The sequence below is a fragment of the Aotus nancymaae genome, unplaced genomic scaffold, assembly GCF_030222135.1.
Source record: "Aotus nancymaae isolate 86718 unplaced genomic scaffold, 86718_ANA_hifiasm-v0.15.2.pri h1tg000007l, whole genome shotgun sequence".
Lineage (NCBI taxonomy): Eukaryota > Metazoa > Chordata > Mammalia > Primates > Aotidae > Aotus > Aotus nancymaae.
In genome coordinates, this window is record NW_026988418.1 from 49,544,322 (window position 1) to 49,549,672 (window position 5,351).

The window sequence follows — 5,351 nt, forward strand, 5'->3', positions numbered from 1 at the left end:
GAAGGCTGGAGGCTAAGGTCTCAAGAATATAAAGTACAAACCCTTATGCTTTAACCAATCATGTAAAAAATGAGTTTAAATTCTTTTCACCAAAAATTAAGTGAAATCTATATAGAAAGTCACTCCACTTCTGATAAAAACAAAAACAAAAGTACTTGGAGAAAGGATCAAGATTTTTCTCAGAATCTAAAAGTCAGGGTCTGCTTCTACACATGGAAAAATGGGACAATTGAGCTGCCAGCCCCATTATTGCCACAGCTATTGCCACATCATAGAATATCACCATGATCATATTCACCTGAAGTTTTTCAAAGCCTATGCTTCCAATTTCATGGTGTGATTATAAAACAATTTCTATCATACTCTCATAAAATGGCCAGCTTTATTTCATTTAACTTCTGATGAATGCCTCAAGATAAATTTATTTTATAATAACCCTAGGAAACTAAATGAATTCACCCTCTACCCAGGCTGTTTGAATATATATCAATTACATGTTACAGAAGACTAAAATAATTGTGGTTTTATAATCATCCACAAGCCATTCTTTCTGAGAGCATTTACCTAGCAAGTCCAGTAGAAATTAAATTTGTGGTTTGTATACCTTCAGGCAAATTATTCACTTAACTCCTCAAGCCCACAGATTTTTCTATTTGTAAAATAAAAGGATTAAACCAGATGATCTCTAAGGTCCTTCTAGCTCTTGCATTCTAACATGTTCTAAACAAGCCAAAGTTGTTCATGTTTTCATAGTAACTAATGTTAAACCCACAATTATGAATTAACTTGAATACCATGCACAGTTCTACTGGCAGGTCGGTAACGGGATTGTTTATATTTTAGAGTATAAAGCTATTCAGTCTGATCTTTCTAGAAAAGGCTGAATAACACCTTGTGAGAAATTCCTTTAGAAATCCCTCTCTACCTGGACTGACTTATACCTCAAAAGGACCAACTTTGTGCTCAGACTTTCTAGTGAATTCTAATGAGTCTATGTGAACAGTGGCACTCACAGTCTTAGGCATTATTGAGCTTTTACTCCCCCCTGGAAAAAGTTGCTAACACTTATTGAGCACTTTATGTGCTTTACCTTCTTTAAACCTGGAAAGAAAGTAGACTTTCTCCCATTCTGCAGATGAGAAAATAGAATTTAGAGAGCGGCACAGCTAAAAAAATAGCAAAGCTAAGTCTCATTGCTTGCCTTCCCAACTGCAAAGCCCAAACTCTTAATCAGTATGTAACACAGACACCTATTTTTGGAATATGCCCCCCAAATATAGTCAATGGCCCATTATTTTCTGCACTCTTCCCAGGTTAGTAACTTTTCTTGGGGCAGAAAAAGTATTGCTCTTAACATAAAGTAGCTATAAACTGCTGCTTAACCAACTAAAGTAACCTACAAACATCATCAAGCCAAGCGGAGAGCTACCAGCCCCATCACTGCCACAGCTGAAAGTGCAGAGAAATCAGTGTTGGCGTAAGTCAGGGCTTCTCAAAGTGCAGGCCCTGGAATTTGTGGGGGATGGGACTCTGCCATCTTGTGTTTCAATAAGCTCTCCAGGTGATTCTAATGCACATCTTTGAGAGCCACTTGTTTGCATGTAGCAGAGAAACCACCTCTCACCTCAAAGCTGACTCACCTGCAGAAACAATGAAAAAGGATAATGACAGGCCTTCAAAAATTACTCCAACCTATCAAATTAAACTGTAATATCATTTTACTGGCTCTATCCAATAAATAGCACACTCATTAATGAGTGATTTGGTAAGCACGTGAACATGCTTAGGATATAATTTTTCCAGGAACAGGGAAAAGAGTCCATGGATTAAAAGTTTATTTTGAAATTCAGCTGTAAGGGAATATGTTCTATGTATCTGTCTTTTTTCCAGGTAAGAAAGCAATATAATTTTATTGTTTCTTTCTAGCCAGTGTCTCAGTTTCCACTGAGGGGCTTATATATCCTATTTGGCAGGACAAGAGCACTATTTTAAAAAATAGATGCCAATCATTGGCATTTACCACATGCCAGTCACTGAGTGGGGCGCTTTACACATTCTCTCATTTCATGTTTGCAACAGTGCTGTGAGGTACAGATTGTTGTCCTCACTCTGCAGACGAGAAAACCAAAGTTTATACATGGAGACATTAAGTGTAAATCTGCTAAGCTCATTTCAAGGCTCCTGAGTCTCTAGAGACAATAGATTTCCTGAGTTACAGATCCCTTTTCTTCTTTCTCTTGATGTTAATGCATCATACCTTTACCCCAAGACTGTCAGGCAAAGGAAGCCAGTGCTCTAGGCCTTCCTTCATGGCCCATTCCCACTTTTCCTTTGACACCCAGCATGTTGCCCACTCTCGCTAATTTTAAGACCATTTTCTGCAAAGTTGAGCTCCCCAACACCTAGACAGCTGAGCTAGGTGGGTTGCTGAAACTCAAGGACCTACAGGGCCTGGGGAAAAAGAATGCCACTGGAGGGAAAATGAAGAAAGTCAGTACGTAGCAGAAGGCATGACTTGGATGTGGGAAATGTGTCCACAGTGATTCTGAACATGAACACACTCAAAAACCAGCAAAGAGAACAGCTGAAAATATGACTGGTCAATGGAAGAACTAAGGAAAATAGAGTCATTTTTGTGAATAGTTTATCATTTCTGCTTCACTGCCATACAGCACAACAACTAGGGTGCATATTATTAAATGGGTTGGATTAACTTTGAGTTTGAATTATTTTGCTGGAATAGTGACTTCTTTACTACTGTGACAATGCTATACTACAGAGTTTGCTGACCACACAGCACAGCTCTCTGTTCACCACTTCAGAACTGGAGAAACCACTGGTCATGTCTATACTTCCCTAGTATGGAGAACATACATCCACCAATGGTGCATACATTCCAATGCAAAAATGCAAAAACAAGGATCTGAGTTTGGTAATAGACCCAGAAACTTGTTAAGCTGTTATCAGCCATGTGTCTACATTAAAAACCACCTGGCTGCAATTGAAAGATCACCTTCTATTTGTGGTCATTCACTATATTTGTGGTAGCTTCACATCACTGATCACGGGAGCTACAGTAATGGGCAGGGTGGCTGAGCAGGGATTCCTTTGCCTGTTTTCCCTAGTCTGTTCCCCAGTTCCTCTCTCCCAAAAGTCTTATCAACAGAGACCTTGCAACTTTAGGGGAAAAAATGAAGGAATATTAGCCGCAGTAACTTAAGTACTTGCTGCATACCAGACACCCGTGCTTAAAGTGATTTACGTTCGTTATCTCATTGTAACCACCTGAGAGGTAGGTATGACTCTTAATTGTGTTTTACAAAAGGGGAAGTGAAGGCTCTTAAATCACATAGCCTGTAGAGTGGTAGAGCCTGGGCTTTGACCCAGGGCTCCCTAATTCCAAAAGACTTGCTCTCAATGTCTACAGAGGACTCCCCGATGCACTATTATACCATTTAACTTGGCCAATGGCCAGTGTTTAGAATGGATAGGAAGAGAGACTTACCCTTTTTATAACCAAGGTAGAGTGCAGCCTCTGAAATACAGCTGAGCAAACAACTCAAGCACAGTTTGATATTCCTGCCCAGTGGGTGCTATTCCAGGAAGTGACATTCCTTCCCTTATGTTCCTTAAACCCATGTGGCACCCACTATTATGGTACTGACAATGGGCCAAGAATCCCCTTCTCAGTGTAAGCAAGGACTCTTTCTAGCTTCATCCCTGGTATAGAAAATTAGCACCTCTTCTATTCTGTCTCTAGTCTACTCAGCTCATATCAGTAACTTGTCCAAAGATTCTTTGGAAAGTCAGTCAATTAAAACACAGAGTACATTTTATGTGATATAAATGGTGATGAGGCGCTTAGGTCAATGCACCAAAGCCAACGCAATCTGTAATGTACCTGAAAATTGACAGTGCAGCGGAACCCAGAACAGTGCAGAGTTGCTGAAGACCCCTAAATTTCTCCAAGCCCAGGTTTTTTTTTTTTTCCTCCACCTTCCCCAACGCCCAGGCTTTTTCATGCTCCTCTAGTCCCAGGGCAGTAACCAGCATGTAGTAGGAAATAATAATAGCTCATGTTTTTTGAGCACTTACCATGTGCTTGATGGCTCTGTAAACGCATGATCTCACTGAACCCTCACAGCAGCTCTAGGCAGTAAGCACAATTATTAGCCTCAAGTAACTGAGGCATACAGAAGTTAAGTGACTTCCCAAGGTCACAGAGGTGACAAGCGATAGAAGCAGGATCAGAACCCAGGCAGTCTGGATCCAAAGTCAGTGTGACCAATTGCCCATGGGAAAGTTGGGAAGAGGACCCAAGGCTGGCAGAGGCTCTGCCATGTAGGCAGCTCCCACAATGCACCCGTGGAAATCACACACACAAGCAGGTGGGGAGTGGGCTGGACAGAAGCTCTAGTGAATCCCTCCACAAAGGTGAGGGAGAGTATGACAGAGACATCCACACAAGCTTCAGTGCCTCTAGAAGAGAAAGAGGTCCATGAACAAGAAGTGTCCATGGGGTGGGCCAGGGAGATGGCAGAGCTGCTCAGACTGGAGAGCAGCTTGCTCCATTCTCCGCAGTTTCTACAGCTGCTCTGAGGCATGACCTTGAGCAAGTTCGTTCCCTTCTCTGTAAAGGAAGGGCCATAATAATTCCCACCTCTAGAATCTTGGTGGGGATTGAGATAATTCACTTTGCACAGTGTCTGGTGCCTACTCACTGAAGACATCCTCTTGTGATTATGACCATTATCATTACACCAGAATGTCACTAACACACCCAAAGCCCACGAAAAAGCCCTTTGCAATTGGCCTTGCTAAGACAGGTTGAGGGGAAGGAGGTTTGCCCCTACACTAGGATGTAGCGCTGAACAGCAGCCGCAGGACCCCTCCTCCCTTGCCTCTGCTGATGAGGACCACAGTTCAGTCTCCTTTCCCCGCCAAGCTCTTACCAGCACCACCAAGAGGCATAATGAGCTGGCTTGAGTCCCGCCTCTTCATTTCCACTTCTCTGCTCTCAGAGGTTAGGGCTAAGAAGCTGTGAAATGAAGGAATGCCGGTTGGCAAGAGGAAAATGGTCGCCAAGCCAAGCACCCTGAATAATCAGGCTGGAGAACTGGCCATCATTTACTATAGAACAGTCTACTGGTGATGGGGGTGGGGCAAGAACAGAGGAGGGAAAAAAGATGCCCCTTGAAGTTTTTTACCAAAAATCTAATGAGCCATGACTTATGAATGCGATGGTGTTTTGCAATCCACGCTGCAATTCTTTACAATGTCTAGGTCCAGAGCCAGCTCTCTCTGCTGAGAGAACTTCTATCTTAACCACCCACTGGCAAAACAGAAACAAA